The sequence below is a fragment of the Bactrocera tryoni genome, chromosome 4, assembly GCF_016617805.1.
Source record: "Bactrocera tryoni isolate S06 chromosome 4, CSIRO_BtryS06_freeze2, whole genome shotgun sequence".
Lineage (NCBI taxonomy): Eukaryota > Metazoa > Arthropoda > Insecta > Diptera > Tephritidae > Bactrocera > Bactrocera tryoni.
In genome coordinates, this window is record NC_052502.1 from 44,256,829 (window position 1) to 44,282,104 (window position 25,276).

Here is a 25,276-nt window from a genome sequence, read left to right on the forward strand (position 1 = left end):
GTCACGATTTCCTAGTTTATAAACGATCAATGCTAGCTGAAGTTACTTTTTTAACTGTTCTTAAAGTGGTACAGTACCAAGGATGAGTTCCACTTTGTACTTCTAGATACATTTCAAGGCAATGGAACTCTCCTCGTGTAACTTATTAGATATTGGATATTCAGAAGAATGTAGATTTCTCCTTCAAGCAAGTCCTCTAATCTTGATCACGTGCCCATACTACAGCCTACTACCCTACCTTTATGTTTATTGGCGGAATATCAGGAACTGTTAAAGAAACTTTATAGAGACAACAATTTTGTCATTAGTCTCAGCTGCAATCTTGACTTGGACGTTAATCACCAGAACGCAACATGAAAGGCTCTTCTAGAAGCCGCAAACAGTAAGAGCTGATGATTACTAAGTGTTCAATAAAAATCTTTTTCCTTAGTGCAGGCCGGATCTCCAACTTATAAGAAATTAATTTTCAAGCACTTCAAGTAAAATTTGTTGCTTGAAATTGTTTTTTTTTTTTTGCACATCAGTTAATTACTGCATTTTCCTGAAGTAGATAAGAAGCCTAAGAATTAAATACTGGAGTCTTCTATTTGCCAACCTCTAGCGAGTGGAGAAATTAACGGACAACCTACATTAATATATTGAAAGACACTAATTATTAGAAAAACAATTTTCAAGAATATTAAGAAAAGGTTGATTTTTTAGGTAATAAAGATTTTTTAGGTCTCTAAAGTTTTGAGTTTAGTCGGGTGCATAATATCTAATATCCTTATACTTTCCACACTTTATACCGATGGTCGCAATGAATGTGACTCTCTATCTCTTTTCTATTAAATTTACAGCATTTTTTAATTAAATTATATTTTTACATCATTTACGTCTTCGTTTGTCATTTTGCTGCTTCAACTCACCTACACACAGACACAAATTAAAAGCAATGGTAAGCTTAAAGCGCAGACACTTTTTGCTGGCGCAGGTGAAGTAAATTAAATTCTCAAGTAAATTGTTGCAATAATTTTTATGGCGTTTGTTTTTCATTTCATTCCACTTTTTAGTGAATACATATATACACACACACATACACATATGCAGTATTCGTGCACACATGCGCTGCTCTTTATACACACACTCAGACAATGCAATTACTCATACGCCACGTAATCACGCAACAGTTGACTCGCAAGCTGGCCCCACCGGCGAGTCTGTGAGTGTGTAGGAGCAGAAGGAATAACACACACACATATATATACTTGGGTTGTATTTTTCATGGCGCATATGCAATAAACAACGGCAACAGCAGTGCCAAAGGCATTACAAGGTGTGAGTAATTGTCAATAAAAAAGTAGTGATTAAAAAATATTGAAGTTCCTGTGACGGCAGGATAATATGCGCCATGCTGGAGTGCATAAAACTCGTGTTAAGTAAAGAATTAAAGCTCAAAAACTACTTCAGTGTATCAAGATTTTTTACAACGCTGATAAAATAGTGATGATGTGCGGATGAGGTTCGCATGTTTGCCTTGGCTTCTTCGTTTTTTCCCCGGTATTGTTTTAACAGTTTGGCGTAAAAGTCAATTGGTCAATAACTTGGAGGCAGCACTAGATTTACAGGTTTTGTACAGGTATTAAGTAAATAGTAAGATGAAGTGAGGTGTGTGTTTTTTGATTGGCATATATATTAGATGGATGTTTGGAAAGTTGAAAGTTGTTTTCTGACTTTTTAAGCTTCAGGCTTATATAAAATAATTAGAAGTGTGCGGCCCTATAGAAAATTAAAATGAAAAAAGTAACAGTGAAATAGCAGCATTCTTTTCTAAATTCATTACAAACTGAAAGATTCTTTCAAACAACAAATAACTCACAACATACATCGAAATAATATATAAACTACACGAAGATGCGGTCGCACGTCGCTGTAACTATGGTATACAGAATACAGCAAAAATGGGCAAAGACGGAGGCCGATAATTCTCATGGGAGCCGTGTGCTTCACAGCAATATTTAATGCTGCTCAGCGGTCACTATCCATTAAAAAATTAAATTTTTTGAAACCAGGATCAATGTTTCTTGGGGACTCTTTCCACGAGTTTTCATATTGTACGCGGGCACATGTAGCATCAAGGAAAAATATTCATATGGTGTAATGAAACTAATTTCTCTCAAAATAAATAAAATATAATATGAATAAATTTATGGTTGAAAGGCCTCTTACCCTGTGCCCTCAACAAGTCTCATATATTAAATAACGGATTTTGTACAAAAGTAGACAGCAAACGACACCATATTTTTTCCGCTCTTTTGACATTCTTCTTCAGTGAGGGGGCAAACCTTTTCATCATGGAAAGATATACGATCCAACGAGTCGAAATTATTAAAATTGACTACCGAAATTTAGACTCAGTGGCTTCTGCTTTAAGAGCACTACATCCAATTTATGGAACTGGAAACAATGTACTCCATTTTACATAAATCGCTTCAGTATGTAATTTTTATTTATGGTATATAAACATTAAGGATATTAAGAATCTACTAAATGAATGGATAATAATTATTTACATTATTTTAATAATAATACACACTTTCTTCAGACACTATAGCGAAAATATATTTTTTGAAATAAATAGAATCCCTAGAGGCTTAATTATTACATTATATTTCGATTGTCTGCCGTTTGGTATGTGTCTTAGATAGAAAATCCTAAGGGTAGGCAACGTTTTTTACGTTCAACATTACTTTCATATTCACAAAACAATGACAATATTGAAAAATATTTCCCAATTATTAAGAATCCTAAAAATTCCATGGACAAATAGAATTATAAACAGTGAAGTTTTGAGAAGAGTGAACCGCAATAGCGAGTTGCTAAAGATTATAAAACAAAGAAAAGCAGCCTACCAAGGACATATTGGCCGTAAACAACTTTCATGACTTCGAAACATTCGACAATGGAAAGGAATTCAGAACATTGGCAACCCCATAGATGTACCGAGAGATAGAGAGGAATGTGCTGCGATAATTAAAAACCTGTGCTTTTTAATATAAAATAGAAATATATATCAAGTAAACATTACATTATTATATGACTCGCGACCAAAAATTGCTCAGAATCCAACATTCGATCAACGCTTGTGACCGATTATTTGACCAAAAATCACATTTCAACCATTAAACACTCCCCGTATTCACCTGATATGGCACCGTGCGACTTCTACTTTTTGTATTTGCCCATGAAAGGAAAGCGTTATACAGACGTAGAGGCCATTCAAAAGGCTTGCACCGGCATACTGGCGGCCATACCGGCCAACGAGCTAAAACCCTCGTTCGATATGCTTTTGGACCGTGCAAAAACGCACCTTGTATTATTATTAAGGTTATTAATATCGTACATATTATTAAATTTTATATGATCACCAATATTAGAATACGAAATGGCAAATAAAGAAGAAGAATTATTAAGATTAAGCATTACAATATCTCAGTTCGCATTACAAAGCGAAAAAGAAATTAGTTTATAAAATGTAATAAATGTAAAGGTAGTTGAGTTACTGTTGACTGAAATTCAAGCTTGTCTTCTGCTAAAAAGATATCGATGCTCTTTCGTGGTTTTTCGACAAATATATTGCCTTAACTAATATATGAATGCGACATTAGGTTGTGAATTTTGAAAAATCGAAATTTGTTTTTGCTTATAACGAATCCATATATGTATATTAAGTAGATATTATTTTCCGAAGTCTTGTGAGGAGAAATTCTCGGAAACGGCTAGACCGATCGACTTTAAACTTTAACTCGATATTCTTTGATATAGATATTTATTAGGTAATGAATAGAAGAACTTAGGCCAAACAAAAGAAGACTTTTTTGAAAAAAATAAACCGTCCTTTTGTTTAAAATCAAATATTTGAATTTGGAATATAAGATAATTTTAAGCTGAAAAATCTTTCTCATCGCCAGACGCGTTGTTTTGGAGGTCTTCTTTGAGATCAATCACGCGTTCAGCGGAGTTCAAAATTTTTCAAAATGTATATCTGATTTCTAAAGTATATTAAATTCAGTAATTATACCTTATTTCTATGCATTTATTAAAAAAAAAGCTTTTTCAAAAAAATCACTAAAAAAAAGTTTTTTTCTGTCTCTTAATGCAATTTTAATAATGATAAATGCAGAAACCATTTCTTGAGCTTTTAAAATATGGATTATAGAGAGAAAGGAAAAACTCCAGAGACCTAACACCGTGAACTTTATTTATTTTAATTGAAAACCGTCGAGTAATGAACGTATTTTGAATAACACTAATCAGATTAGGAATCAATAGAAAAGAAGTTGACATCCATTGGCATTTAGAGATGAGAGGGAGAATTCCGCCCATTTTTCATTCTTCTTGAACTGGTATATAATTAAAGCATATTACTGCTCTCGAAGAATATTAGGCTACCTTTCTTTCGAGATAAACTCTGTCCTTCTTCTGTACTTGTGACCTTGCAACATAAAGCAGAAACCTTTTTTTTTTTAATTTCCTGCAAAATGTTTTAACATTTTTAATATGTTATTTATGAAAGTATCAGTCCCCTCATCCAAAATTTGTTTCTACATAAAACTTCAACGAACATTAATGATCTAATGAATATATATCACAAACGAAGTTATTAAGAGAAAATCACTGAAACAGAAGAAGCGAAGATTTTGTGTTTGCAACAACAATCTTTAAAATTCTCAAAAATATCCAAAAAACATAAAGATTATAATTCACATACACACACACAGAGAACAAAAAAAGGAAAAAATGGCGATATCGCATTGTAATACAAAATGGGCAAGCTGCAGTGCAACTTCGATTGCAACACCAAAGTGCAACAATGCCAAAAGACATATAACTTTCGAAAACAATAAATGCGCTTGCACACAAACGCAAAAACCTGCAGAAACAAAAACAGAAGCACGCTAAGCGCAAGAGCTGCCAAGTGAAAATAGGTGAAGTGAGAAGGCAAAAGAAGTAACGGAGTAATATTGATATCATGGTTGTACTTAAGCCACAGCGGCACACTGCAGCGAGAGATAACAATCGATCGCAGAGATATGAGAAAAGTTTCAATAACATTTGCCATGTTGGGTCGTGCTATGTAAGAGCACAACCGCCAACCACCAACCACCCACCACCGGCAGCTGAAGCCAGTCGCTGCAGCAGCTGGCGGCGGGGCGCTGCTTGCGTTTGCTTGTTTGCATGATTTTGGCTTGTTATAAGTTTTCCTTACTTACTCGTGGATTTATTTATAACTTTTTGCACTCTTCTTACTGCCCTCAGAAAATTTTGCATCTTTGCTGTTGATTTGCGTTTTTCCCTCACACTTCTCTTACGCAGACATTTCACTTTGGAAAGCGCTGGCGGTGGCATGAATACGCAGCGCTGTAATGCAATTCGGCAACTTGTTGTTGCAGCTGCTTATGCTGCTGCTGCCACCGGCTTTCTTTGGCGCATGCAAAAATATATTCAAAAGTATTCAATTTTATAATACGATTCGATGCGGCAGCCAATCATGCGAAAAGTTGCACTAACGACAACGATGACTTTGCTGGCGTTTGGCAGCCAATTTGCATTGCATTTTTAAGGGCTCCTCACATTTGTTGCACACAGTGTGTGCAACGCGTCCTTTTGGCACTTTTTCCACTTCATTTTTAACAGCTTGCAGTAGACTGAAGCTGTGCTCTGCAAGTAGTTGCAGCACAGAAGGCTTAAATTGTTATTAAAACGCATGTTTGTTGGGGCAAATAGTGCAAAGTACGCTGGAAATATTACAAATCACTTAATGTTCCCTAATAATGCAAAGAAGGTATCTAAATAAACTCGACGGCGTCTTCAATTATTTTTAGATTTAAAAAAACGATAATATTACACAAAACGTTCTTAATAGGCAGTCCATATATTTTGTGCGGATATTAACTTTTCCTTACTGATTTTTCGCATACTTTTCCAAAAGCAGCCTAAATGTAGACAATGCTTCTCATGAGAGAAGCAATTACGCAATAGCATGGCCTACATTCAGGCGCACGCAAGTCTTAGCGCAGTCACAAACCTTACTTAAGATTTACTTTAATAAATATATGTGACCTGGTCTACGAAAAGGGGGCTTAGGTGCGAAAACTAGTTTTCTGGGAAAAGCTGTTAAAAATAATCGTCAGTTTCTCGTTATCTCATTAATTGTTCTTTTTTTTTGACACCTAAGCCCCCTTTTTGTAGACCAGTTCACACATAATAAATTATATATATAAATTATATAAATTAAAAATTACTATCACGAGGCAGTGTTTTTCCGTCTCAGCTAAACAGTGGTAAAATCTAAATCCTCAAATTGATCAAAATTTTCATTTAAAATATTACGACTGATTCAACATTACAAGTATCTCCATAAATTGGCGGAGAGCCTGGAACAAATATACGTATATGTATTTTAAACTAAAATTTTACTCTGTAATTTTGATACCTGCTTCTTAAGGCTATAATATTTGTATGTGTCAATAACTATGAAGAGTTCATTAAGTCAGCTAATCACAGTCTAAACATAGTGAGAAAGAAACTTTAATGGTTGATATGGTCCAATAGTGATTGATTTCCAGAAAGTTTTACAGCATTAGCCTCAAAAATATTGAGGCTATTATAAAAAAAATGTATTATTGAAAGAAGATCATCGAGCATTTTCCATTTGCCTACAATGACGAAAAAGTATACTATAGTTAAACTAAGTATTGTCTTCAAATTGAAAATATTGAAACCGAATTGTGAGAATATACAGTGGCTCATAGCTTATTTAATGCAGATTAAACTTATCAGTTTATCTTGCCATAAAATGGAAATAATGACAATTAGGCAGCTTTTTTCATGTACGCGTCTATGTTTTAGCGCAAGCCAGTTGCGTGGGTAACGGCATTAGGCATTTCTAATTCTTAAAACTGGCATTCAGTAAAAGTTTGAAGCCAGTTTCAGTGTGCTTTTGAGTGTCGAGTTATTAGTGTACTAATTATTGGTTATAAACATTTTCAGAAATGAAAAATCACAGCGAAAAATGACTGAGATAGTAAATTTAAGTAGTTCGGCATTCCAAAGCTAACTATAGAGATTCAGGAGCAGCTGAGGAAATTATTTTGTGCTGAAAATGTGCGTCGGGTGCTATGTGCGCATGACTTCAATGGTCGAGTAGCCCATAAGAAGCCATTTATTAACAAAATAAAACCAACCAACCCGAGTTGAATTTTCCAGTCAAAATTTAACCTCTTCGGCACAGATGGAATGGCTTACGTGTGGCGGAAACCCAAAACTGAGAGCTTCAGAGTTGTAACTTTTGGCCAACTGTTAAACATGCTGGTGGCAGTGTTATGCTATGGACATATATGTCTGCAGCCGTCGTTGGAAATTTGGTCTTCGATCATGGTGCCTTAATGTATTAAAAGACAATTTAATCCAAAGTTCCGAGAAACTTAAATACGTCAAAATTTCGAGTATCATCAAGATAACGATTCTAAAAACAAAACGTCGACCTGGCTAATATGGAAATATCCACATCTGATAAATCCACTGGCCCATCCAAACGACATGAACCTGATCAAGATTTTATGGTCTTTGTTGGAAAATAGCATCTGTAAGCACTGCATAAGTTTAGTAAATAGTTGTTTAAGTTTCTGTTTTTTTTTTAAGTTGATAATTAGTAAGTATAAAATAATAAATGGAGTTTCTTACTTGTATGGGCTTGTATTTTACAGATTCGTATTAGTAATCAGGTGTTTGAATTATTCCAATATGTGTTTTTGTTGTCAATATATAGCATTTAAAATTTTGTAATTTCACATGCATGAAACAAGCTGTGAGCCACGGTATCTCGCATTATTAAAGTAAAACCTGCAGTTGAAATAAGATAAATATAATTAAATTAGAGGTAGCTTTCAATTCATCTACTTATTCGAAAAACAAAAATGATTTTCCGAGATTTGCCCTATATATAAAATTAAGGCCAGCATCTTCGAGAACAGGATCTTGAACGTTAAATATTTTCGAAGACATGCCTGCTTCTTTAATCGAATGGAGTTTAATAAATAATATGTTAGAAATTTTATATTGTTATGAAAATGTAAAATCGGAAAGAAAATTGTGCTAACGAACCGTTCTTGTACAATACTACTTATGTAAATGGACTATAAGAATCGAAATTGAAATCATGTATTCCGAAAATCGGCGTCAGATTGCAACAAAATGAGTTTCTGAAAAAGTGAACTTATTTTCTACTATTCTTAGGGTCTAAAGTATACATTATTGAACAGTTCTATTTCTCTGTGTTCTCTAACCTAAAGTCTAACGCCTTACGAATGTAGGATTCCATACTGAGGAGATTTCTTTATGCATGGTCCAATAAAAAGCGAAGTTTGAAGAAAGAGTCTTCATGAAAAAAGAATAAAATGCGCCAAACAAGAGTGCTCTACAAGTTTAGAAATCTTTCAGAGACATTTTAAAATTTATATTAGGAGCGCCACTATGTTCCCTTTGTTTTTCATCAAATGGTTCCAGCAGAAAGTGGTGAACAATTTTGATATATACATCGAAATCGTGATACGCTTAACCTAGACATTTGAAAAGAAACTGAAACTGCGTTACATCGAATATCGCTGTCAGATATATGTAATAACTTATATATAACCGCTTTATAACCAAAACTCAAATTTTGTTTCAATATTATTGGTTTCTATTATATCGTTTTTTCTTCGATTGTTAACTTACGAAAAATGATCTTATTACTTACTTTTGGTTTTGAAAATATGTCTGATTTTTTGCAAAATAATCGTAATTTGAGGGAAGTCTTCTTTCAGTCAAAAAAAAAACGGCCCTCAAAACTCCAAAAAGTATATGGAGGTGGTACCGCAAGTTAAACAACGTGTCGCTCCGAACCCGCGATTTCAATATTAACGACCAGACGCGTGAAGGAAGCCCAAAAACCCTCGAAGATGGTGAATTGGAGATCTTGCACGATGAGGATCCTTTTTAAAAACAAGAAGACCTTGTTCCAGCATTGATAGTCATCCCTAAAACTTGGGTTTCATATGGCCTCAAAACCAGGAGAGGCACGAAAAAGTGGTTCTGCTGCATAACAACGTACGGCCTCACGTTGCCAAATTCGTTAAAACCTACCTTCAAAGACCCCACTCGCTCTATCCCCAGATATTCTACAGTTTGATAATTATTTGTTCCGTTCGAAGGCACAAGGTCTGACTCAGATGCAATTCCACTCACAAGACGATATTGAAAAATGGCTTGATTCTTGGATATCAGCCCAAGATGAACAGTTGGTATTCGAACTTGGCAAAAAAAATGGGTCAGTTTTGTGACTAGCGATGGGCAATACTTCCAGCAATTCATTTGCAATCATTTCCTTACTTTCAATTTGAATTTTCATTAAAAAACCAGCTGAAATCATCTATTTTTACCCAACAATATGAAGAGCCAAAAAAGACAGAGTAACTTATTAATCTAAATAAAACATTTGTAAGATAATTATATGTTGTTAAATTTGATGAAAGCAACCTTGTAAACAGAAATTATAAATTTCAACACAGAGAAGATTTTTCAGAGCACATTATGATATATTTAAGAAATTATATGTATATGAATTGCGAATCAGATATTTAATCAGCCTTCATTGTACGTCTTTTGGCATTTCGCTTTAATTAATATGCTCAAAATAATGGAGGGCAGAACAAAATCAAAAAAAAATTTAACACAAGCAGCGAGAAGCTCTAATCCAAGGCAGGAAAGTAGAGTAGGCCAACATCAACAGCAGCAGCAGCAGCTGCCCCGCTACCACCAGCGAGACTAACATTGCAATCAACATTTACTGCTGGCAATGGACACTCGGCACTCGGCTGAGCCGGCACTAAACGGACGTACACAGACACACAAACACACAGACACATAGGCAATAATATGAAAGTGTGTAGTTACATAAAAGACAAGGATTACATGCCAGTCACGAGAATGAAAAGACAATCGAGATAAAATACGAGTATATGTGCAAGTGTATGCATGTATGTGTGTGACATGCCAGCAGCAAAAAGTGGACAAGCAAAATCGATTTTTTCATTTATGCTATATATATTTTATATAATTATATATATACTTCCATATGAAGAAATATATTTTTTTATATATTTTGCGGCGCTGTCGTGGGCTTTCAGCCCGCCGCTGCTGTAAGTATGTCAATACCCGTTATAATGTCATCAACTGCAGCGAACATTACCTATTCAACAATAATTATCACTGTCATATTTATTCTATATGTATGTATGTGTACGAGTATATACATACAAGCCTGTATTGGTAACAAAAGTAGGCAAGACAGGAAGCAAACATAAAAAATAAGAAAAATAGCAATAAAAGTAAAAGTAAGAGCAGCGGCGACAGTAAAAGAAAAAGTAACAGGAAAAAACGTTAAACGAAGATGTTGAACAACAACAAAAAGCGGCAAACAACACAATGGCAGCCACATAATCATTAATTTTATGATGAGTAGCAGGAATTGGCGGCGGCAAAGACGACGACGGCGACGGCCATCTCAAGCCAATGTCCTCCGTGTCAGTCGTGGTACCGTTAAGCAAAACGTAATCTAATCTCTCATATAATGTTGCACATAGTAGAATGTGGTATGCTTGCAACATGTTGGCAGTTTGCCTGACAAGAGTAGGTTTGCAGGACTCAGCAACAGACAGCTCTAGTCGTACGGCCAGCCAATTGGTTAGCTCATCGTTTGATTACTCGGTTAAATGGATGCTTGGCTGTTGTAGACTATTATGGCAGCAGTGGCATAGGCTGTAAGAATGTTGGTGTCCACTACTTTTTCTACTGATTTTCATTTGCTGTCATTTGCTGATTATTTTTTTTCATTTTTTCATATTTTTTTTTTTTTTTGCTTTCTTTACACGCTATTTTTCTTTGTCGTCTGCGGAAGTGACTACCTACAGTATATACAAGTATTAACGGTAAATACTAACAGGTGACACAGCATAAAATTCTAAAGGGGCTGCAAGCAATTGTCAGACTCGCTAACTAACCCTTTGTCCCTTTTGACGGTCCATCGAACTGTCATGTGTGGGTCTAATGTGCTCTGCAAGTCATGCAATTTGCACACAAACAAACTCAGTTGCGTGGAACAGTTGTCAGCTGAGTGCTTTTGTGTCACTTTAAAAGCTCTGTAACTACCACACTGACATACCGACACCAATACTCAACCATGTAATGCACTTTAATCAAATAAAATGTTTCGCACAGACACAAAGGCAGGGACGTAAGTGACGTGTGCTGTGTGTTTGGAACCATTACATGTCATTTGTAATATTTCCACACTCATTTTGAAGTACGAGGGCAGTTCGAAGGGTTAGAGACGAAACCTTTCCATTCACAATGATTTCAAATGCAACACTGTTCGATGATTTTGAAGAGATTGCACGGAAAAACTGAAACAATGCAAACAGAATTGCATGCAGTCGATTTTCTCCTGTGACGTTGCAACAAATGGTTCTAAGTAGGGCCAGCAAGCTCATTCTCGAGTGTTTCTGCTCTGTTTAGTATAGAAAAGAATACGGAGACCACAAAATACCGAAAATCATTCAAAGTGGGCTCGAGCCGATCATGTTTTCCCATGTAGTCCAACCACAAAAACCTCTAGAATCAACAAGCTCATACTGATAAGTTCGAGAGCTGTTTGCTTTAGAAAAGACCTACCGAGGGCACACAAATACCAAAAATTAACCAATGAGAGCTCAAACAAATCGATTTCTTCAGGGATTATTACAAGAAAAAAGATCGAGATTAGTATTAAGTTAATTTCAAAATCAAAATCAATCAAAAAGAGCACTCATAAAATTATTTTCTCATAGAAAATTACAACAGAAAGTCGTGACAAGAACCAGGAAACTCAAACTGACATGTGTCTTAGGTTTTCGATTGTATATAAATATGTAGTTTTCCTAATCAAAAAATATTCTACAATTACAATCCCTATGAATAATTTCTAACCTGAGTCACACAGGGTTGATTTGGTGTTGGAAAATTATTTGTTTGTGCAAAGGTATGGTAATGATTGAGGAGAATATGAAAATAAAATTTATAAAATAAGTGACTAAATGTAAAAAAGGGCTCCGAGAGCCCAACTTTTGTTGTAATTTTATTAAAAATGTTATTATATTTCCTTCGTATAGTATATAATAGATCCTCAGTTTTCGAGATACCGCAATGATATTTTGATAACGTCTCTATCTCACCAAGAAGCTACTCATTTGTCGAACCACTAAAGGCTATAGTTGTCATACAAACTGAACGATCCAAATTCAGACATTGAATGGAGAACTTTTTATTTGAGAAGATATCTTTACGAAATTTGTCAAACATTTTACTAGGAAACAAGAGTAAAATTATTGAACTATAACATTAAGTTCTTCTGTGGGAACTGTTTTATTTGTGAAGAGAATTCTAACTTCAATGCAACCGAAGTTAACGTTGTTTCTTGTTTTCTCACATTTCTGAACTCTACAGACCTCCCTCGCACAAAACCATGGTCAATCACACATTCCCATTCCGCTTGCATTGATATTTGTGCGCATTTGTGACAAATCACCTCTCACACCCGCTGTCTGTGTTTGCTTGTGCAATGCCATGGGTTTTACGCTTATCACTTTGACCGGCACGTCAATCGCCAGCCAAGCGCTGCGCTGCGCACAGAGTTTTGCTAAATGTTTATATTTATTTTATTTTTATTTCTATTTCTATTTCTAATATCTATTTTACCGTTGCCACTGCATTTACTTTATCGCCTGACATATTTCATTATTTGACGCGGTGTTGTTGTTGCTGTTTCGTTTTATTTGGCCGAGCACGCATTTGCCGCATAAATTCCAATGGCTATCAGTTCAATTAATTTAAAATGCAGTCGGCGTTGTGAAGTTGGTAATTTAGTGTTTGCATAAAATGCCCAAATGGTGCGCTCTACCTATTATACATATATGTATGCATGTGTGTATTTAGATTTATCTCGATGTTATTCTACCAAGATACATATATGTGGCCATGGCCAGTTTTAGCCAGTGTTAAGCTTTCTATGGGTTTCGAAACCACAAGCAGCCACATTCAGAAATTAATATTAACAAATGAGCATTCAAAGGCCAGAAAACGACTAAGGGAGACAGCTGTCACACCAACTCGTTTATATGTCACAAGTTTTCGCAAACATTTGGTCAAATTTATTAAAGCTCATTTAGAAACAAATAGATAATAACTAAAGTCTGATCTAAAAAAACGTTCATACAAGTAAATATAACCATATATGTAATGGCAGATCGGAATGCTTTCATTTCCGGGTATTTCCACAACTTTTTCGAATTCACTTTAAAGAAAGCTGCTCATAACAGCTGCTATATTAACCACAGCTAGTTCACGAGCTTTGCCGCTTTTACCAATTTCATTCTGAGTACGCATCTCACAACGCTACCAAACTGACTCTTTGCTGAAAAAAGAACTTCAGGCCCGAAGTAATGAAAATATTGCTTCCGTTCAGGCAAGTGTTGCTGAAGATCACAATTTTTCGATTCCAAGAAGTTTTCAAGAATTGGAACTGTCTCAAACTACAACCTGGTGGGCCTTGATAAAAGATTTGAGCTTCCATCCATCTAAAAATGTTCTAACTCAAGAACTGAAACCACTGAACCACCGTAGACGTTGTGAATTTGCTTGGTTACAACTTATATCGATAACGATTTTTTTAAGAAAATCATCGTCTCCACGAGGCTCACTTTCATCTGAGTGGTGCGGTATATAAACAAAACTGTCGATTCTGGTGCAAAGCAAATACATAATTTATTCATGAACTACCATTACATTCACCCAAATTGACAGTTTGGTGTGGTTGTCAGTCTGGTGGAATCATCGGTCCATACTTCGAAATGATGCTGGTGAACCTTTACTGTCAATGGAGAGCGGTATAGATCATTGATAACCAACTTTTTATAGCCACAATTAGAATAAGTTGATCTTGACATAATCTGGTTTCAACAAGACGGGGTTATGTGCCATACATTACACGCAACAACCGAATTATTGCAAGAAAAGTTTGGAGTTTCGATTGTTTCAAGAAATTGTAATTTAACACCATTAGACTACTTGTAGTAGGGTTTTTTGAAGTCATTGCACTTATTGCTTAAGTGCAGACTTTCCTCAAGTAAATAGAAAACGTTCTATTCGAGTCAAGTCGAAAATTTGGTTCATCGAATTCGTTCCTGCAAAAGAAGTCGGTAAGGCCGTGTATTGATTGTACTTTAATAAAAACATTCCAATTTTCTTAACAATTAGTGTGTGCTTTTTTAAAAAACAAAAATTTTCAGACTGTCTAATGATCCAGACGTCAATAGAATAAAAGGATTGCTGGTTGAGAATCGACGATTAAAGGTCAGCAATTTTACTCGCATTGTTGGAATATCGAAAGGATAAGTAAACAGCATTTAGAAAGACCATTTGGTCCTCAGAAAAGTGAAAGCACAATTGGTTCCAAAATCACTAAATGTTTTCGAAAAACAGCGTCCCGTTAACGTCTGTGAAACAATGCTGCCCGACCACCATGATGTCATGAAATATATTATTACTCTTGATGAGTCTTGGATCCATGCTCACGACCAGGAAACCGACGAATGTCGCGGCAAAGGTGAGCCGAAGCAGAAAGAACCGCGTCAGCTGGTCGGAAATCAAGGTCATGTTGACAGTTTTCTTCGACTATTGAGGTGTGATGCATTCCGAATAGCTTTCGACCGACCAAACTGTTAACAAAAGATACTATTTTCAAATAATTTGTTTAACATCTTTTGCGTGAAGCTATTCGTAAAAAGAATCCGGAATTATGAGCCGACAATTTTTGGTTTTGGCACCACGATAGTGCCCCGTCACATACATCTTCGTGAGTTTTTCGCTAAATTTGGCAAAAAATATTGCTCAAGACCATGCTACAATCACCAAACATATTTTTGGAATGAGTCTACCACAACAAAGCCATACAAACTGACCGATCAATCTCAAGTTAAAGATAAACTCCTCAATGAAAGAGCCTTTATTTACCACAACATGACAACACTGACCACACTAAAGTTTTTTTTTTTTTCCTTTTGTATTCTTTGTACTCGTAAGTATTTCGTTTAATCTGTATTTTTTCTATTATATTTTATATATTCTATTTGCCTCTTCTTTGTTTCCGCATAAACAAGAACACATAAAACTACAGATTTTCATCATTTCCTCACTTATCATTTTCCAATTTTCGGCAAATTAAAATTCAGACTGCGTTCTGGATACACAAAGATTTCGCCAACAACAACCAATGCAATAATAATAACAACAACAACATAAAATAGCAGATTAACTTCGCTGGTTTACCGTGTGCATGTGAGTGCGTGTATCTATGTGTGTGTCTGTGCACCGAAATTGATTGATCTGTTTTGGTTTGTTGCGTTTTTAGTTTTTCGTTATTCGGTCAGTATTCGGAACGTGCTTGTATTTTTTCTCATTTAATTTATTGAAATTGTTTTGCTTGCTTATCTCACACAATAGCGGCTTGATGAACTTTCGGAAATTGGACAAGTTCCAAGCTCGAGAGCTGACGATGAGTTGCATAAGCAAGTAACGGTGAAATTGATTGCGCTAATTGCTCTCTCATTACAAAAAAAAATGAAAAAATTTACAAAAGCCAACATGAAAAAGAAGCAGCTCAGTTTGAAAAAGTAGACTCAATAAATATAAAGCTGTGTTTACAAGTTAACTCGATAAAAAGTTCGTTTGTTCCAGAAAAAGTGCTAAATGTTGAGCTAACACTTGTTAACGGTAAATTAATTGTTAATTGGAAATGCGTGCCGTTATTGTAAATAAATTTTCTATGAACAATAAGGGTTGAGAAAGTTTATTATTATGACAACCGTAGGAAAAGTACAAAATTTATGTGAGTTTTAGAGATCAGATTTGACTCTCCTTGACTTCATTTTGTGAATCCTCGAAGCAATCAAAACTTCCATCGAAGTAGGTATCAAATTAAAAACTCGTATATTAGTGATTCGCAAGTCATCAGGCGTGAAACAATATATTTTGGGAGTTAAAAAAAATTGGTTTATATCTAAAGCAAGGTGCAAAAACAATAATGGGAAGATGAGTTAAATAGATGAGGTTTGCAGCGCGACCAAAGGTTTATTATGCTCCTGCACTGAACGCAAGCTGTAGTTTTCTAGAATTTCGCTTATGGAAGCTTATTTTCTGCATTAACTTATTGTACTCTTTAAGTTTACAATTTTTCTGTCGATACATTATTTAGACCGAAAGGCCTAGTATTCTATTATGGAGGCCGATAGCAGCGCAATTGCAGTTATCGAAATTCAAACTACCAAACAAATACTTTCCTTTTAGAAAATACTGAAAATTTGTTAAGTACAAATTATAATAATTTGATTTTCAACGTTACTTATTTTACAACATCTGATCAAATAGTATACAAACAGGTAATATCTCAAACTGATATTATTTGTTTAAGTACAAACTAAACCAAAACCAAATCGATAAACTTTTTCCTTGATTGATGTTCTATATTTGTGTGCAGTTTAATATTTTCATGCCAACGAGTATATGTTTGGCAGCGGTTTGATGACGGCAAGGCGATTTTCAACATGAAGAAATATTGAATCACGAGGTTTATTGAAATTTTGTGTTTCTAATGAAATCACGGCTAAAGAATCATTCTCGATTTTGCATAAAAATTTTGGAGATTTTACTTAAATACGAACGCGAGTATTTTAGTTGCACAAAGTATTCTATTAAGGTTGTGAAGTCAACGTAATCTTACTTCAGGCGAGTCATGCATCCACATTGGTTAATAACGATAACATACATACATAAAGTTATAGAGACAGTGTTTGGAAATAGTCGTGTTGGTATCAAAGAGATAGCAGAGCAACATCTCTCATAAATCGACTTAACACATTATGTGCAATGTTTTGGATATCATGCGTGTAAATTCTAGATTAGTGTCAAAAGATCGGAAAATTTTGAAAAATAACAAAGCCCTTAAAACCTTCATTCTGCAAACGAGACGTGGTTTTATGAATATGACGTCGAAAATGTGCAACAAACTAGTTAAGGTAGTGGTCTGGTAACTTATGCCTATTTTTATGACTTCTTTGGAGGGTGGTTTTTTACAGGAGAATAAAAATGAACTATCTTGAATATTTAGAGTGTTTTTATTAACATATAGAAAATTCAAAAAAAAAAAATTATTAGAAAAAATTTCATACTTTATTACTATTATTATTGTCACTCGATGTTGGAACCTCAAAAAAAATGCAAGTGGGTGGCCTGGGTGATTTTGGCTCTTGATGTGGCCTGAAATCAAATATTCTTTATTATTCTTAATCTGTAGACAGGTCATTCTGGTCGGAACTAACGAATTTAAATTTCAACGGTAAATAACAAAATGTCGGACTTTGAAAAAAGTCCTTTTATTTTAGCAAAGAAAGGGTTGTAAAATGAAAAGTTAGGGATGAAAAAAATTCTCGTTAGTTCGAGAACTATAAATGTGTGGAATAGTCTGTTAAATTGCAATCGGTTCAGTAGAAAAAAAATAGGACCCGGGCCGACCAGAAAATGTTTTGAGAAAAACGCGTTTAAAGTTCAACAACTCTGAGAGAGAGGACTCCGAGGTGCTCTAGAAAACTCGTTATAACTCCCGGTATATTTCGAATTTCTTTCTGAAATTTTCACAGTGTATTTTCAAGATATTGTACTTTCAAATTAAGCAAAAAAAATTTCGATTTTTTGAACCAAAGCTACCACACTACCACCTTAATGGTATTACAAAAATTAATCACAACCGCGAAAAACTAAATTCGCTGAAACACTGAAGTACAGCCGAACCAAAGCAAGTCTATTGGAAATTGAATCACCCATTGGCAGCTTGTCTAAGAATACTTACAGAATACAAAATAATGAAAAAGTTTCAGTAGTGCTGAACTTTTGATGCCAGAAACGAAGAAACTACTATCAATAACCTTTACTAAAGGGAGAAAAGTATTGTTTATAGAAATATATTGAAACTTTTTTGCTACTGAACACTCTCCAAGAATTACAAGCATTTAAACATACTTTATTGTTCACAAAAATGTTTCTAAAATTATTCAAAGAAGTTCGAGAAGTCTGTGACGACGAACCACGTCCAGGACCGTCATCAACATCAACTAATGATTAATACGTCAATAAAATAAAGAATCGACGATTAACAGTCAGAAATCCTACTGGCATTGTTGAAATATCGGAAGTATCAGTAAAAACCATTTTGAAAGATAATTTGTGCCTAGGAAAAGTGAAAAGACGAAAAATTTTGTAATGAGCATAAAAATGTTTATAACGTATTTTTAATACGAATAAGCTAAGGTTCGCACTTTTCAGAAATTATAAGTCATCAGTGGTTCATAACTTTTTAAAACTGAAGATCTAATGAACCTTGTATTCAATAGTGAGCGCTACAGTATAGATTCCTTGACATTCTGATCATTATCAATCATTTAAATGATGAATGTGTGTAGTGAGACAGTTCGATGAAACTTGATATAGAAGGTATGAAACCTCTTTAATTCGTAGTAACCAAATTATATCAAAAAAAATCCCAACTGACTGATAACACACTTGATTGAACTTCAATTTGTAGCTTTAAGAAAGAGATAAGACAGTCTCTGAATGAAAAAGTCGTGTAATAATGGTCTGAGAGGATGGTCTACATAAAATATCCAAATTCTCGATATTTATCTCAAACATTAACAGTTATATAATATATGAAATATGTAGAAAGGTCGAGCGCTTGTTTTTATACATTTGCTTTATTACGATGAAGAGGTTATATTAAGTTGGCCAATAAGTTTGTAACACCAAAAGAAAATATAAAGGACGATCAGAGTCGATTGAGCTATGTTCAACTGTCTACTGTCTGTCTGAAATATCGATATAAGATATTATTTTTTCTGTTCTCTCATTTGTGGAGATATGTTCATAGAATTTAGCACAAGTTATTATCTAAGGAAATAGTACAATCTTCGTAGAGATTGTATAGATCCGACTACTACAACATACGTACATATAGTGGACCTGCAAACTGAAAAATCGTAATCATGGCCTTGTATGGAAAACTTTTTTTAGACAAGATTGTTAAGATAATATTTGGAATGAGTTACAAAGTAAGTTTTGATACAATCTTCTAAAAAGTTATTCAGATCGGACTATTAAGGCATATATGTAGCTACCACACAAGCTTACCAATCCAAATCAAGTACATACTTTACTTTTTTATTACGATTTTTCATTTGGAAAGAATATCATAGCGCGGTGCATTAGAAGTTAGCGTTTTTTCCTGTTTTAGTTCAAAGTTTTTACATCTAAAACACAACAAAGATTTCTGCAGAGAACTTTTCACCGATAACAAAATCCATTTTCTGAACTTAAATCATTTTTCCGAAGATAATTTGTGTAGACTAAAACTCCAAACTGAACAAAACAACAACAACAATATCACAACTTACTTTGTAAGCTCCTTTCCGAAATATGGCTTCAGTTCCTCGCTTGCTTGTCGATTTCTAGTTGAGACACACATATAAACGCATATACAGTTATGCGCGTGTATGTGTGCGTTTATGCTTGTAGATGCGAGTGAGTAGTAGTATTTAGTATTTAATCTAGTAGTAAGTTGTTTTTGTTATTTGTTTTTTTTTCATTTATTGTTTGGAAATAGAAATCGCACTGGATTGAAATTCAGTGAGCATACAAATGTTGAAATGAATTTCGCAAAGATTTGCAGACGATTATTTACGATTTTAGTTGCACAGGAATTTTGAACACAAATCTATGTTTTTTAGTATGCATGTAAGTATGTGTGTATGTAGTGGTATGCGTGAGTAGTTATTGAAGGATTTAGCGACACATACGTGTTTATATGTTTATATATGAGTTCACAAAGCAATTGTCAATGAAGGGTTTTGATTCGATGTGGTTTTTATTCGAAGTGAATATTTTTAATAAATTTAATTTTTTTGTAATTTTTTGCAGTGTTAATTTTTGTGTGAATTTTTTCTGATGAGATTTTCTGATTTTCTAGGAAGGTTCACTAATTTTATTTGTTGTTGTTTTTTAATGAATGGTTTTTTTTTGCGATATTATTATGAATGGTTTTTTTTCTTTAATCAATTTCAATAACCACTAAGTTTTTCATCAATTAATTCTTTGTGAATTATTCATTTATAAAGATTTTTTCTTTCATTAATTAAATTTTTATAATTAGTTATAATTTTTCATTAATTTTTTTAATTATTAATTTTTATTAATAAATATTTTGTGAATTATTCATTTTTTATGAATTATTTTTTTATTAATTATTTTTTTAATTTGTTATAATTTTTTATTAATTTTTTAATTATTAATTTTTTATCTATTATTATTTTATTTTTTTTTTTTGAATTAATACACTTTTTATGAAATATTAATTTCTTTGAGCATTAATTTTTCATGAATTATTTATTATCTCTTTACAAACTACTTTTTTCTGACTTTTTAAAAATTATTAATTTTTAATGAACCAATCATTAATTTTTGTTTATAAATTCATTATACCTTTGTTGTTTTATGGTCATAGTTTTTACATTTCATTAAAATATAGTAGTTATTCGCTAATCTTGTTGTTTTTTTTGTGGTTGCCTTATTGTAGTGCGCGAGTTGTAGGTGTCTAACGTATACAAACGTATTAATTTCTAGTTATTTGTGTTGTTTTTATTGGCTAATTTAGTTGTCTTGCAATTTTGGTAATTTTTTTATTTTATTTAACTAATTTTTTTTTTGCTTGGCTGTGGGTTTTAACATTAATTCCTGTGTTTTTCATTAATTACTAATTTTTTTATTCTATTTAATTGCAACTTTTTGTTGTTGTTTTAGTTTTCGTTAAATGCTAATTGCAACAATTTCATGTTTATTTGCTATGTCTCTTATTTCCTATATTTTTTTAACTTAAAAACTCGTGCAATTTTCAATTTTTTGCTTGCTACCTGTTTGATTGTTTTTGTATTTGTTGTATGCCTAATTTTTAACGAACTTAACAACTTGAACTTAAGTCTAGTGAACACAATAGCAATGCTGGCGCTAACAACTGCTGCTGTGGCAAGTTGCTGATTGCATGATTTTGTTGTTGTTATTAATTACTAATTTTTCTAATTATTTTTTACAAATTTTTCATAATTTTCCTTGCTGCATTTGCTTATTATCGCGCTGTCAATGCATGTTTTCAATTATATTTACTTTTTCTATGTATGTGTGCAGCTGGTGCAACATTTTATTCACAACACTGTCTAACATTAATTTAATTAATAATTAATTATATTAATTTTTTTATTTCAACTTTTTGTTATTTTTAACGTTTCACCACTGCTTCTAGTTAATGTTTTTTATTTGCACTTTGCAGTCATTCAATAATGCCGGCCTGCTCATCGCCGCTGTTGGCGCTACACTTGTGTTGCATGACTGTTGCACTTTCAGAATTTACGGTTAATTTGCCTTCCTGCCTTGCTGCACAATTTTCAGCGCATTTCACTCGATGCGAGCAATTTCAGTGATTTGTTGCACGTTTTATGCCACATAATATGCTACAAAGAATCGCAATGTTGTACATATATGCTTGATGCGGCTGTATGTATGCTTGCGTGTATGTGTGTGCTTGTGTGGTGTAAAACAATTAAGTGTGTTTTAGTGGCAAGTATGTGTGTATTTCAGTTAAAATGCCGCGGCAGTTGCAATTTAATGACCGTTTCGTGTGACTCGTGGCACAAACGTGGGGCGGCCAGCGTCGTAAAAGCAGCTAATGAATGCCCCGTTTTACGCACAACACATTACAGACGAAGCATACAAACAGGCGCACAAGCAGCTTGCCGCTGGCAAGCAATAAATGACAAGCGTTTTTAGCACAATTTTTTTGCGGTTTTTAGTGTGACTTAAAGCGCTGCACTTGATTTCACAAAAAAAGTAACTGTTGTTAATGTTGTTGTTTTTTATGATTTTTTGGGTTTTTAGCTGAACTGTTTCCTGTGGCACCTTAAAATGCGCGTTCTACGGCCGTTTAGCGTAACGTGTTGCACGTTAGTTTTATGTTGCAAGTTTTGTTTGTGCGAAACACTACTTTATTGTTGTAAATAAAAATGTATTGTAACACAAAAAACGCAAAATTTTGCTTATCACATGCGTGTGGCACGTGCTGCCTTACTTTTTGTCAGACGCTGCGCGGAAAATCGATAAATGAAAGGCGTAAAGCTTGTTTGCTTTTTTGCTGCATTTATCTGCAACAAATTGTAATGCAGAGCTTGCACGCGCGCTGCCACAATTCACTTCACTGACGCGCTGACTGATGGCGCAGGCAAATTGCGAGCCATTGCGGCCGCAAACAAGCAGCCTCAAAGCGGCTGACGCGTACCCAAGTCACTTGTCCTCATTTTGCGACCGAAATTAATAACGGTACTGTAGAAAAACCTAATTTTTTCTAAACCGAAAAAATTTCGAAAATTTAGCGCACTTTTTCCAATAAATTTTTACAATTAAAAAGAATTTATTTGTTACGTTTGCTTAGAAAATCTAAAACATTCCGTTGTTCACACACACGCGCGCGCGTAAAAATTTAATCAGCTAAGAAACGGACGAACACGGAATATATCAGCGAGCGTATACTGACAGACGCACCACCTCGATTATTTCGAATCCGGATCCACACAGCCGTACGGTACACAGCGTCAAAGTTAACGCTGCCGCTGTCGTTGCCGTTAACACAAATGATTTCGTCGCACTCGTGGCACCCTTCGTCGACCACTTCGTTTCGTTTGCATCGTAAGTGACGTCGTTTTACGCTACTAGCGCCGCACGATGTTAAACAGCGACGCGAACAACGCCAGACTCCTCGTAGCATCACATCGTTATAACGGTGCACATAAGCATCGCATTGTTGGTCCTTTACAGTTGTGACCATACAAAATCCCAACAGCTCAGCAGCATATAAATTCACTATTTTCTTCGAATTACAACGCTGCTGCCGCGCTAACACGAAGTGTATGCTGCAAGAAAGCAAGCACACACACACGCAGCCGCGAGCATAAAAATACACACACACACACACATAGAGGTACGCACGAGCGTCGCCGCTAATACGCAGACATGAACACCCGAGTTGTGATTTTTCGGCTGAAATTTTGTATTTGCGAATTGCCCATTTTGTTGTTCAATTGCGTTGTTGTTGTTATTGTTATTGTTGTCGCTCTCACTCGCTTAAACAATAAGCTATGGTGTTTTTTTTTCAATCGTAGCTACGCACACAGCATCCAGCGCAGAGCAAGTGCCAGAGCGCCAGCAGCAAGCTCGACGTACATGGCGTATACGCAACATACCTGAGAGCTCAGCTAACAAACCTGCGGCGCTCCGGCTTGAAAGTCCAGTGTAGAGCTCTTAGCGTATTCGCAATGTGCAGTTACGCTCGCTCCCGCTCTCCATGTTTTCTTTCAATTACAAACAATGTGAGCGGCAAGTACACCAGGTCGTATGAGTTGCGAGCAATAGTTTAGCAACAAAGTTGCACGGCATATAAATTATGTTGCAATAGTAACATAAATGCGTGAATGACAGTCGGGCTGCATGTAGCAGGTTGTTGGCGCTGTGTCAGCCGAAATTCAAGAGACCGACCTACGATTCGGATATTAGAACATATGCGAAGAAGTAGAGTGGTGCAAAAGAGAGCATGCACAGGCAAGTAAAAGTAGAACAGTAATTGTTTATTAGCAGAGCATAATACTTGGTGGCCATAAGAAACAATTATTTAATTATTAAGAAAAATAATATTTAAGAAAACAATAAAAACAACTGCAAATATATCCCTGCAACGCTGCCAAAGCAGTGACAACGCAACAATTTTACAAAAGCTGCGTGAAACTATTAATCCTAATAGATTATGAGAGGAGTCCTGCGACCAGTGAGAAAATTCTTTCAGCACTCTTTTACCCTAATGCACTCTTCTTAAACCTTAGTAGCAATGGCTTATTATTTTGGAGACTTGCGCTTGTAGAAAGAGCGCAGAAGAGTCAGTTTTTAATTTTTGAGCGCCTGTCTAAGCATAAAGAGCGTGTTGAAGCAGAGAGTTTTTCACGTGTGCATATACTTTAGCAAAATAAATAAAAAATAATAACAACAACATCTGCAATAGCAAGTCTTATCAGCGTTTTATTTGACTAGGTGCTTACAAATGAAGGTATGGTCAAATAAAAATTTTGATGAAGTAACTTTGTTTTAATAAATAATAGCTGTTCTAGATTTCTGGACAAAAACTGCACAAAAACGTGCTAAGAATGATTTTTTTTCACAACATATTTTTTTTACATTCTTAAAAAACAAGGCAAAGCGATGAGAAGGAAAAAATCAAAACCGTAAGATTATACAAAAAACATATATTCGACTTATTTGTCATCTCAAAACAGTCAGTCCTCAAATCGGCACAGTCAGTCTTACAAATAAAAGGACATCGTTATGTTGGTTCTCTTTATCTCCTATGGATCGACTCAACACATTTTGATTAATGTTAGAGAGACCATAATCTTTTGCAAGAACGACAAAGAGTAGATGTCGCAAATGCTCCATTACAGATGACGACTGATGGGTTTATAATATAATGTCGATAGTCTCCAATAATCTAGCGTTTGGAACCCCGAAGATGAGTCGAAACCAAGAAAACTAAATTTACTGAAGGCACTGAACTCCATGTCAACCGAGGCTTTACAGCAAGAATAATAAATATTGGATGAAGGACTGGCATGCTTGTATTGGAGCAAGAGCATATTTGAATGCATTCTTAAAAAATTGTTGTAAAAAACATGAAAAAGTAATATTTTGCCAGTTCGCGTTAAATTTGATTAGATGGTTTATGAGTAAACCTGGAGAATACGGAATTAACTCGAAATAAATATCCCCGAATTCACATTTAATTGGTCTAAAATATTGAAATCCCAATTAGAAGCTAGAAATTGATGTTCTGGAAAACTTAATATTGTGTCTAAAGAGCTAAGGGACAGAGAAGAAGAGATTAGGAAAAGTTTGTAAAAAGATGAAACCTTTTGGAAACATTTTGGACAATTGTGTGAAAAAAAAGAAGGTTTCCAGCTATTCCACTAGCAGG

General features: G+C 34.6%; 1 protein-coding gene across 1 annotated transcript in view; it reads right to left on the reverse strand.

Moving 5' to 3' along the window:
* LOC120774567 (disintegrin and metalloproteinase domain-containing protein unc-71) overlaps positions 1-25,276 on the reverse strand; it is a 526,730-nt gene that overhangs the window by 499,337 nt on the left and 2,117 nt on the right. Inside the window, exons 2-3 of the mRNA XM_040104301.1 lie at positions 20,698-21,719; positions 19,614-19,830 (exon numbers count right to left, since the gene is read on the reverse strand). The gene's annotated coding sequence lies outside the window, so the exon portion shown is untranslated. The remainder of the gene's footprint in view (positions 1-19,613; positions 19,831-20,697; positions 21,720-25,276) is intronic.